Consider the following 12,769-nt stretch of genomic DNA (forward strand, 5'->3'; position numbering starts at 1 on the left):
GCAGAAAGTTGTGTGCATAACAAAAAAATAAATCTTTAAAAAAAAAAAAAAAAAGATTACTATGGTCATGGAGCTTTAGCTGCATTCCAGACCTGTTCTCCTTTGGTGGCCATAAAGAACTCGGGCCTTTGGAGTGTAGGGAGCAACAGAACTCTCTGAACTCTGGGGAGCCTTTGTTCTGTCCTCCACAAGCAAACTTGATGCTCCCACTCCTGCGTCCCAAAGCTTCAGTCCCTTTGCTCTGCTTTCTTAGCCACACAGGTGCGTGACATTCACTGTCTTCTGCTCAGACTTCTCCAGCCACCCTCAGCACCTGTCCAATGCCACCCTGTGCTTCTTACCGTAAATCTCCCAATGGCTCACAACGGTGCATTTATTGATTGTGGAGCGTGTTATTGTGTGTCCACATAACTGTGATCAACATTTTTCTTCATTCTCATCTTTAGCTGAGAGAGAAACCGCCTCTCCTGGAATGTGCTGGGCCTGTCATCTTAACTGGATTTACAGCAGCCGTTCTCAACAAGAGAATGTTTATCCATTTGGATGCAAAGATCCACTTGGAAGAGAAGAGCCTGTGTGTGCCCACAGTACCTTTTTCTTCTCTGAGATAATTGGTTTGCTTCTGGTTCTAGGAAATGACTTTGATAATCCTTTAACAAGCAAGGTAAATATTCCTTCTAATTGACCCATTCAGCAGTTTGTGCGCTGAGATCCTCCAGGACCACAGTAAGCAGACGTAAATACAGGGCCAATAGAGGGGAGGGAAAGGATGAGTTTGGGAGACCTAGTGTCCCAAGCTACGTATAAGAAAATGTACTAATTAATGCTTGGATTAAGTGGAGCAAGGGGAACATAATAAAATGTGATGGTTAATATTAATTGCCAGCTTGATTAGATTAGAAACACCTAGGAGATCAGTAAAATACACCTCTAGTGGGTCAGTGAAATTAAGAATGGAATCTCTGCCCTGGGCGGGGACTATCTGCCCTGGGTGGGGACTACCTGCCCTGGGTGGGACCACACCACAGGCTACAGGCCTCTGTGCAAAGAAAGGACTGCAGTGGTTTGAATCTTAGATCCTCCCAAAAGGCTTGGGATGCTTGGGCCCTAGCTGGTGTCACTGTTGAGGGAAGCAGTGGAGAACTCTTGGGGGTGGGACTTTGTTGGTGGAAAAGGTCATGGGTGGGGGGCAGGTTATAGGACTCTGAGGGCAAAGGCTGCCTCTGGTGCCAACCTGGTATTTTTTGCTTCCTGGTCCACCACAGCTCTAGTTGCATTTCTTTAGTTGTGATTTTAAAAAGAAATACCCAGACCAAAAGCAATTTAGGGGATAAGGAGGTTTGTTGTAGCTCCAAAATCTAGGCTATAGCCCATCATCGTGAGGAAGTTAAGGCAGGAGCATCAAACAGCTATTTACCTCACAGCCACTGTCAAGAGCAGAGAGAGAAAGAACAAACACATTCAAGCTTGCTTGTTGGCTTCTTTGGATTTCTTTACTCTTGAACAGCTTAGGACCTCCCTGACCAGGGAATGGCGCCACCCAGTGTGAGCTAGGGATTTCCACATCAGTTACCTCACTTAAAATAATCTTCCACAGACCAACCCAATGAAGACAATCCCTCATTGAGACTCTTTTTCCAGGTGAGTCTAGATTGCCCCCTGCTACGCCGTCCCACCTTGTGGATGGAGTGGTTCTACCATGCTTCCTATGTGATAGAGGATTCCACTGTGAGCCGCTGTGAATTCTTATTGCCTTATGTTGCTTCTTTCAAGTATTTTCTCCCAGCAACAACAACAACAAAAAGTAATTAACACAAGCAGGGTCAAAAGATAGCCTGCTAGAGAATAGACTCTCTCTCTCTCTCTCTCTCTCTCTCTCTCTCTCTCTCTCTCTCTCTCTCCTGCTTCCTGGACACTGTGGGAATTAACCTACGCCACATACTCTCAATCAATGTAGCCAAAGTCTTCTTGGTCCAGAACCATAAGACAAAATAAGCCCTTCCTCCTTACATGGTTTGTATCACAGTGATAAATCTGGATAACAGAGAAAATACTGGATCAGTAGAACATCTCTGTGACTAAAAGTTCATGCAGTTCTTAAACCTTTACAGCTGATTTTCTGGAAGGAACCGTCCCAGGAAACCCTTGACTATTCTCAGTTTAATGTGTAATTCGTGGGGGGTGGGGCTTAAAAGGCAAGAATTCGGGCTGGAGAGATAGCTCAGAGGTTAAAGCACTGACTGCTCTTCCAGAAGACCCAGGTTCAATTCCCAGCACCCACATGGCAGCTCACAACTGTCTGTAATTCCAGTTTTAGGGGACCCAACACCCATGGCAAAATGCCAATGCACATAAAATAAAAAGAAATAAATAAGTTTATGGGAAAACAACAACAAAAAAAGAAGAACAAGAGAAAGAAGAAGACAAGAATTCTTATGTGATGTGAAATAGTAGGTCTAGGTACAGTGACTGATGTCTGTAATCTCAGAACTTGGGCAAAGCAAAAAGAATCACAGCAAATCTGAGTTTCAGGCCAGCAAGGGCTACGTAGAGATACTCTGTCTAAGAAACTGAAAATGAAACAAAAGAGAAAGAGACAGGAAGTAGTAAACCAAAGGGGGGGGGGAGAAAGAAGAAAGAAAGAAAGAAAGAAAGAAAGAAAGAAAGAAAGAAAGAAAGAAAGGAAGGAAGGGGGAAAGAAAGATGTATGGATAGTAAAGGCTGTGTTTTCTAGGCTTCCAATACAAACAATGGACTAGAGGTCATTGTATTGTGGGAAAGAAAGAAAAAGAAGGAAGGAAGGAAAAGGAAAAAAATCTGTTTTTTCTTTCCTGACCTGAAACTTGGTGGGAAGCCGACCTAAAGGTGATGAATTAACTAATCTGATGGAGAAGATACCGAGTCAAGCCAGCACGGACACGTTGGGTGAGCTCAGGATGTGACATGCTATTGCTAGTAGCTTTCAACCATATTTAAACAGCATAAGACACAGCGGAATATTTGAAAGATGTGTACTCTGTCCATAAAAGGCAAAAGCTGAAAGCTGTGGACAGAGAGACCATGGTTGCCAAATAAGCTATGAAAAGCAAACCAAATGCTTTGTACTGGAGAAATACGAAGGTTCCTTAAGGGCATCTTAGAAACTTAAGTAGACTCTACCCATCAAAGCCCCGAGGGTACAAAATTGCAAACACATTCAAAAGGCTTGCCCTCAGGAGCATGTGTGTGTGTTGGTGCAGAGAGCCATCTTAGGAGAGCACAGGGCTGTCGTTCATGGAGGCCTGAGCACTGGCTGAACTGGGGACACAGTGGGGTGTCACTCATGCTGTCTGTTGAGGCATGCAGAAGGTCACTGAGAATCCTTTTCACATGTTAGAAGTAGGCCTGGGAGAGCAGACAGCTGTGGCATAGTCTGAGTCCCACAGGAAGTCCCTGTCAACCTGTGAGGATAAAGTCTAAATTCCCATGAAGACCCAGAAAAGTTAGAGATACCAGAAAAATTCAGTGTCCACCGAGGAATGCTTCAGGCAATGACCGAAGCCAACCTGAGAGAATAGGAACCAAATTAGCAAAGGCACTAGGATGGGGTTACCAAGCATTTTGAGGTTCATCTCATAAAACCACATGTTCCAGCTGCCAGGCATGGATCTACAGTGCTCAACATTGGCCTTGCTGCGTTGACATCTTCCGTTGGCCCATGCCTCTTTTCTATGACCCCATTTCCTCCTTTTGCAACAGGATGCTTGCTCTGGGATGTTGCATCCAGGTAGCACATAATTTGATTTTTCACTTGATAGGGGTTCACAGTTAAGAGCCTGCCTTGAATCTCAGAGGAGACTTTGAACTTGAACTGCTGAACAGTCTTGAGACAATGCAGACTCTAGAGATGGACTCATTGCATGTTTCATTCAGACATTAATATAGAAAATTTTGGGAAACGGGTGGAAAGTTTGGTTGAAGATGTGTTTGTGTCAAGTTGATGAAGAGTACATTTGTGATGGTTGATCTTGAATGTCTGTTTGATCAGATGAAAGATAAGCAATGAACACCTCTGAGTGTGTCTGAAGGTATTTCTAGAGAAGATCAACAGAAGAAGGAAGGGTATCCTGAACATGAGCACCACCATCCCATAAAGGTGGGAATGTGGATAGAACAAGAGAGGAGAAAAGAAAAACCCAGGAACAGAACTTGAGAGGCAGAGGCAGTTGGAGATCTATGAATGAATTGAGCTCAAGATTAGCCTAGACCATATAGTGGTCCCAGGATATCCAAGGCTACATAAAAGTAAGATCCTGTCTCAACAATCAGGTAAAGTGTAGACACATTTTTCACTTTGGGGTTACCATGAAGTGAATAACCTCAGGTTTACACTCCTGTTCCTGCTACCACAATGTTCTGCCTCATCATGAACTTGGATTTAATGTAACCACGGACCAGGGACTGAGTCCTTCACAACTGTGAGCCATACTATGTACATCCCCTTTATGCTGTGTAGCCAGGCATCTTGTGACAGCACAGAAAAGTATGACTCATTCAGAAAACACATATGACTAAGAACACATTATTTAGATCTAAATTTTCTCATACAAAAGGAGTCTACCAAGCCAACATAGTTTATCAACACCTTGACTCTTCAGTAGTTAGGAATGCAGACCCAAACAGAGAACTCTCAATAAAAGAATCTAAAATGACTGAAAGACACTTAAGGAAATGCTCAACATCCTTAGTCATCAGAGAAATGCAAATCAAAACAACTCTGAGATTCCATCTTACACCTGTAAGATGGAATAAGATCAAAAACACTGATGACAACTTATGCTGGAGAGGTTGGTGGTGTGCCTTGGAACCTTGTGAAACTCAAGAACGCATTGTCAAATATTTTGAGGAAGAGGGAGGCTTCCCCTCCTCACACAAGTTGAGAGGAATTTAAACACATGGAAAGTCGTTTTCCTAGGCAGAAGAAGAACGAGTAGGCCTCGGATATTTTGTGGTATGATGCCTGCCATCATGGCCCAAATGAGGCAGTGGGTGCCTCCCTGGGATTCACTCAGCCACAGAGGAGACAGCTGTGAAAGGGAAGGCCTTAGCCTCCGAGCAAAGAAGGCTTGGTGTGACTTCCACAGCACCACACACTGTCATGCTTTCGGTGTGGTATCAATGTGTCTGAAAACTTGATCTCCAGCTGCTGCTGTTGTGATGGGAAGTTGTGGAACCTGGTCTGGAGGAAATGGGTCATTTTGGGGGAGGAGGCCTTCCGGATTATAGCTCAACCTCCCTTCTTCCTTATCCGTGGAGATGTGAGGAGCCCCAGTGCACAGTGGCACCAACATGAGCTCTGCCTCCCCCTGGTTATCGTGATGCACTGTAGCCTCAAACCATATTCAGATAAACCCTCCCTTCCCTAACTGTTTCTGCTAAAGTATTTGGTCACAGAAAAGTAACACACACACACACACACACACACACACACACACCTCTAACTAAGTAGGGGCTTGAGAAAAAAGCAGCAATCATTTTTATCCATTTGTATGTCTTTTTTTTTTTTTTTTAAATTTGCTTCTCATGGGGAATCCCAACTGTAAACAAGAAGAAAAGAACCTTTATTTCTTCTGGATAAAACTGAGGGAAGAAAGAGCTTTCTAAGACACATCTTCCACCCTCTGTCACTAGAGTGGAAGGCCCACTCTGTTCACACACTCTGCTTAGGTGTACATAACGCTGAAGGGGGGGTCATTTCCCCTTCCCCTTCATTACTGTCAGAAATGAGAAGAAAATAGCAAGGGTCATTTATTAGCGGTTGCTTTTCATGCAAAGCACCCCATGTCCACTGTCACTCCAAAGGTGGCGTCTACTTCCTCACCCCCATATTAAGGGGGTTTCGGGTTGTAACCTTCCAGGGCACTCACAATCCCGGAACCTCTGATTACAGGCCAATTTACACATCCTTCAGCAGAAGCCGGTCTTCCATGGAAAGGGGCTGTAAATTCATTTGGCCTTTACTCTAGACTGTCTATGAACTCTGAATTCAAAGCAGGGTGCATTAAACGATATCACTTTGTCTTGCGATAGTGTTTCCATTAGCAGGATGCCAGTTAACCCTTTCAAATCAGACCCATCCGTTGTGGGCAATCTTTCCAATAAAATTAATAGTTGTCACTTACTCGAACTACCTTGACCATCTGATCCCATTTATGGGCTTCTGTACAAGAGAAAAATTCACATCCAAATCAGCCTTGATTTAATGGCCTCTGTAGGATTTGAAATGATGGAAATTTACTGGAAGTTTTAAGAACATCATTGAATTATTGCATCGTCACCTTATAGGAAGAGATCACCAATCATGGACTTTCTGATCTCAACAATAAGGCCACATCTTCTGTTTGCATCTCATGATCAATACATGCTTTGTTTTCTTAATTGGTCAAATTATATTGCCACGCTGGCCGGGGCTGCTCCATCGAGTTGTCTGCTGGCTTGCTGCTTAGTTGCGAGTAGACTGCTGGAGACAGCTATACGTCATCGATAAGCTGTAGGTCAACAATCCATCAACTCAGTGTTACGGAGCCATTTCTAGAAGGCAAAATTTAACTAAGGAAAGTTGTCCATAAGCCTTGGCAGAGGAATGCTGGGAAAGAGACCACTGTGTTCCTATTGCAATTCCCACCTCACTTTGATGGAGAAGCATGCTGGACTCTTTCAGAAACTGTGTTGATAATCCTCCTTAATCTAATACCCAAGATGCCCCGGGCTTTGAAAAGACGGGTGCCGTATGGTTATCTCGTCCCACAACACAGTCTTCCTCCTGCAATGCCGCAAGCATAATCTCAAATCTCAAAAGGAATCTCCTCCTATTCAGCCTAATTCCCATCGGAAACTCTTGAATGTCCTTTAAAATGTATTTGCTTGTGCTCAAAAAAGAAATAATTTTATTTGTTCATGTTATGCTTTTTTAAAAGTATGTGCTCTGCCGGGAATCAGGAATGTGGGAATCTATCCTCAGGAAGTAAAAGTGGCAGGGCTGAGGAACCCAAAGTAAAGTGAAGAAGGGTTCTAAGATCAAAGGTTAGGTGTGCAAAATTAATCCCACTTACTCCTCCTCCTGGCACAGGAGCCTCAGCAGGCCCCGGGGTGTCCTCCTTTAGACATCATAACCTGCTTCTCCTCTTTCCCTTTGCCCATCACTTCGGGAACCCTGCCTCTAGACCTCATGACTAGCACACGAGGAAGGGCCATCTCACTTTAAAGAACTAACCCAGGGGCTGGGAATGCAGCTCTGTTGCTAGAATGCCTGTCTCAAGTGCACACAGCTCTGGATTCAAGATTGAGCATTATGCTAGGTGGGTGGTCCTCGGACTTCCCACAGGTCAGGGAACCCTGATTGCTCTTTGGGCTGATGAGGAGGGGGACTTGATCGGGGGAGGGGGGACTTGATGGGGGGGAGAGGGAGGGAAATGGGAGGCAGTGGCAGGGAGGAGGCAGAAATGTTTAATAAATAAATAAATTTAATAAAAAAAAAAGATTGAGCATTATGTAAACTGGTGTGGTGGTGTGAGTGAGAATGGCCCCACCCCCATAGGCTCCTACATTCAAACATTCGGTTACCTGTCGGTGCACAGTCTAGGAGGGATTAGAAGATGTCGCCTATTGGAGGCGGTGTGACTGGGAATGAACTATGAGGCTTCAAAAGCCCACACCAGACCCAGTACCTATGTGCCTGTGTGTGTGTGTGTGTGTGTGTCTTCCTGTTTGTGGATCAGATATAAGCTCTCAGCTACTGTTCCAGGGCCTTGCCTGCCTTCCACCATGCTACCCCACCATGACAGGCATGGATTCCACCCTCAGAAACTGGACGCAAGCCCCCAGTGGAACACTTTCTTTTATAAGTTGCTTTGGTCATGGTGTCTTTTCACAGCAATAAAACAGTAACTTGGACACTAGCGTATACTGTGATAGACTCTATAATCCTAGCACTTGAGAGGAGAGGAGTCAGAGTTGCAAAGTCAAACAAGCATTTCCAAATAAATGCAAACAGCCTGGGGATTGTCTGCTGCTTGGGATTCTATCCCCCACAGCACACTTTCATTCCCGTGGGGAGACACAGCATCTGCCAAGGTCAAAAAAAAAAATCATGCAAAGAACAAATATCTGACCAAATTTCGCTGTGATCAAGTTACCAGGACCTGGTTCTTATCTCACAGGAGCGGCAGCTGGCTGGTCACAATCGGGTAGCACACCCAGCCTTCAGAAACAGAAGTGCCTCCAGGGCAGACTGTAGAGGAAATGCATTATCCCACTAAGTAGGAGCAGTGTTCTCTGCTAAGGGTCTGCAGTTGGCATGAATAAGCATAAACTAAGATGTAACTTCCCAGTCCGCGAACACACCCTGCACACATGCAGGCTGCTGTGCCTGTCATTCTGCTTCCTTGTGTGTAAACTTAATGTTGTACAATTTGCTGAAAAGTAACCAAGCATCTTCTATGTTTCCATGGAACGGAGAGGCCCCTAAATGTGTTTACGAAAGAGAAGGTTCAAAGATGGGGGGGGGGTGCAGAGGAAAACAACCGGTGACCCTAAGCAAGAATTAGAGAACTAGGGAGAAGGGACACAGTGGGAAATGGCGGTGACCTTGGGTGACAGAGCATGGAGACCAGAGGGTGATGTCCCCCATACAGACAGCCTTGGTTAGCCCAGCTGTATTTGTTTAGTGTGAACAAACTCTCTTTTCCTTTTGTGGAGAAGAGGGGCGACTAGGTAGCCACTGGCCAGTCTCCTCCAACGGCTCTGCTCCCAGCATTTGCCTCTTTGTGAAAGCTGTTTGCTATCACAGCATCTAACAGGACCCAGAGGTGATGAAGGTGCCCGTGAGCCAGGTGAGGAGGAAGAAGAGGGCCATTACTTGGCACAGCAGTTAGGACTCTCTGGGGAATGGTGTTCAAACTCAAGGTCAGCCAAAGCGCTACGCACCGTCACTTCTCACCGAGGATAAGATGACAGTGTGTGATTTTTACAAACGTCTCCTCTTTTCTGCAGGAAGAGTTTTGGGTGTTAATCCTGGCAGCTGTAGAGAACAGATCCAAGCACAATGCCGAACCTCGCAACCCTTGCCCTGACAGGAGAATAATCTGGAAGAGATCCTGGGTGTGCGGTCTTAATACTTGAGACCAATACTTGGTCACCCATATCCCCAGGGATATCACCGGGGAAACAATGCCTACATAAGGATTTCTTTGTCGACATGCGCCGAGCCCCATCGAAATGCTTAAGTGTAAATAAACACATTTCCTGTGTGCGGTGGCAGCAAGCAAAGCCACAGCAGGAAAGTGACTGCTTCATCCCACGTGCACTCGTGTTTGCTAAGCCAACCCACGAGCAGCAATAACACACAATTACATTACTGCACCCAAATGCGCCGTTCCTCATCAGTCATGTGCTGCCGGCTTTCCAGAAACAAAACCGCGTGGAAGCACAGAGCCATTTTCTAAGTACCGTCCTCCCATGAAATTTTTTTTCCCTTTTTTTCATTGGCTTTTTGAGAACAGAAGATATAAAATGGGCCTCTGAGAATCCCATGAAATACCTCTACTTTATGCTCAAATAGCCCATAAAATGCACAGAGAGCCGTGAATATAATTTTTATACCCAAATTGAATTCCAACCCTTGACGGCTATTGTGCTATTGACTAGTTGACTGAACTCATTAGCCCGCACAAACCACATGGGGCAAGCTGTAGCCCAAAGCCCCACGTTGGCCACAGCCTTTGCTTTCTTCTGAGGCCACAGGTGCTTTCAGGCTGACCAGAGTGGCCATTCCCATCTTCCGCCTCTGATATAGTAAGATCTGAATGAATGAGTGATCAGTTTGGAAAATGGCAAAAACCTCAGAAAAACATAAATGGTGGTGAGCGCAGACCGAGCAGGGCTCTGGCAAAGGCTGTGAGCCACCTGCCAGGCCTGGATCTTCCGGCATGCAGCCTATTCTTCGGCAAGTGTACTTTATTGCTGCTTGTGCTCCGAACCGGGGTCATTACCACAAACACCCAAACCAAAGTTATGAACGATTTGTGATTAGATCATAAACCGAGAGGCAGGAATTACTTCTAAATTCAGAGTTGGGGGAACCTATGGGCTGACCTCCACCCAGGGACTCCACTTCAGTGTTTGATAAATCTGAAATTACCGTGAGGGCTCCATGAGACTGTACACTGGAAAGCATTTTTTTAAACATGCTAACACAGCCCCAAACACAGTAAGACACTGCTTATATCACACACTGCCCTGCACCTGAACTTACAATCTCTTCCCAGGTTCCACTGCAAATGTCCAGCCCCTCCTGCCCCACCATGGCTCCCTCCCCCAGCCCCAGGGTAAATGCTGCCCCTTCCCACGGTCACAGAGGCCATGGACACCGCGCAGCTGATGGTGGCTTCCTTTTCATTACTCTCCCTCTCTTCTCAGAGGAGGCCGGTAACCATCACGCCCCCCAGTGAACTTGTGTGAGACCCGTCTGTGCCCTTCAGACCACTTTCCTGCCGAGGTAGAGAACGGTGTTGGCTGTGCAGCTTCTCCGCCTGGCAACACAGAGCGAGCACGGAGCAGCTGTGCACTGCCCCCCTGAGTTTCTGTCACTTAGCCTCTTCTTTGGCAAGAACAGACTTGCTCATCTCGAGGAAGATTGCCAAGGCCTCTCAAAACACTGCTCTCAGACACAAAAACTTGAAGAGACCTGCAAATGCCTATTGTGGATTTCAATGACACTAAGAAAAGAAAAAGAAAAAGAAAAAAACCGCTTGCCATTTAAGCAACATGAATACACTCAAGACGTGAAAGAGCCTAGACCTTAAGGACCTTGTTCGCATGGAGAGCTAACAGGCATTTCATGAGGTCAGCACAGGAGGCCCTGTCTCGCACACCTACACAGGGTCTCCTAAAGAGGTGCCTTTGCAGAGGACCTGGGTGCTACTTTGTGCCGACGACTCAGTGCTGAGGCAGCAGAATACAGGAGCGGCTGGAAAGCCGGTTATGATTAACCATGTGCGCAGCGCGGCTTGACACAGTGTGGTCATGCAGCAGGCGTCACAGGCTAAAGAGAGCCTGGTAAGATCAAGCTATGGGGCTTTTGAATTTTATTGGGAAATCTTCACTTTATCCCTAATTGTAAAGATTCTTAAAAATTAAAAAAGAAGAAAAAGAAAAGGGTATCCTTTTGCTTAGTAGCAAAACAAAAGACATGGTTTTCACAGCTCTGTTTTTTTTTTTAGGCAACGCAATGAATAATCACACCAAGGCATTCCCAACACTCACGGGGAAACATTGTCGCCATTTAAATTTTCCAGGGGACAATTCAGGGAGACAGTCATCTGTGTTAGGCTATATCACATGCTCATTTAAAAAAATAATAATAACTCCAAACTTGACAGGTTGCTCTGCCTTTAAAGTAAAATATTCTGAGAGTTCATCAAAACCCACAGAGGGAAGACAGGGTCTTTCCACAGAGGGGCATTCTTCCTAGAGATGCCGGGCCCGCACTGCCTGTGTGCAGGTCTCAGATCTCAATAATCTATTCCAGGCATTATGAACATCCCGGGTTCCTGGGGCTTGTTATTGCAGTAGCTCTCTACCCTTTCATGCCACTCACTGCCAAGAGATTGGGAACAAAAGCCTGCTGCTTTAATCTCAATTTGATACACTAAAAATGCAAAATTAAAGGAAAAGGAGGAAAGTTTAATATTGCCAGAGAATGTGATTGATAACTTTGTGTCATGTTACGATTTTTAATATTATAAACTGAGTTTTATGTGGCTGTCTTCTAATAGTGACATATTTAACATTTTAAGACTGGATATAATAATTTTATGGGGTAAAATGGATATTATTAGATGATTATACTGTAGTACTTTGTCAAATTCTTGTATATTAAATACAAAAGAACTACAATAAAAATAACAGAGAATTCTGCCCTCCGCTGAGTGAAAGAAAACAACTGGCTGCTGACCTCCACTGTGCACAGTGCCACCCCGGCCCCAGCTCAGAGATCTGAATGATGGCTCTCCTACAGAACCGGCAACACAGACATTCCATCACCATCAATATTTAAACTCCTGTGTTTCTGGTTCTCGTGGTTGTATCTGCACTCCATTCCAGGCGTAACGCCCCACCAAATCTCCTTCGTTTCCTTGAAAGCATCCATGGGCAAACCTGGATCACATTCTTGAAAGACAATCATCCAGTGACCAGTTAAATAGGGGCTGAGAGGCTAAGGGAATTGGACCACAGGATGCCATGCTTCTAGAAGCATCTGCTTTAGCAACACCACCTAAACACTGGAAAAAAATTATCAAAAGGCAGTTTCACCTTTTGTAGACATCTTTTATGTGGGTAAAGCTCACATATTTCTTGAGACAAGGAGGCCCAATCTGTTTCCAAGACAAGGTGAACATTGAAGCTTTACTCTACCTTTGCAGAAAGAGCACCAGGAGACAATGTCATGCTCTCCACAGAGAGGAGAGGAAGGGCTGCAGAGCCCCTAGCACATGGAGTCAAACACAGAGAGCCATCCAGGGCATGGCTGTAAGCAGCAGAGCTAGCCAACCCCTTCCGACTGGCGGTGATAAGCAGACTCCTTCTGGGTATGCAGGGTGGCACCGATCAGTCTAAATGTGTCTCTGCTCATCCTCACAGAACAGTGAGGTGTGCCCTATTGTGTTCTGAGGGGCAAGAAATGGCCTTCCTTTTCCCTCATGAGTCTTTCTGAGTACCAAAGTGCTTTCCA

This window comes from Alexandromys fortis, unplaced genomic scaffold (genome assembly GCF_014885135.2).
Source record: "Alexandromys fortis isolate MF-2015 unplaced genomic scaffold, M_Fortis_MF-2015_v1.1 scaffold_160, whole genome shotgun sequence".
Lineage (NCBI taxonomy): Eukaryota > Metazoa > Chordata > Mammalia > Rodentia > Cricetidae > Alexandromys > Alexandromys fortis.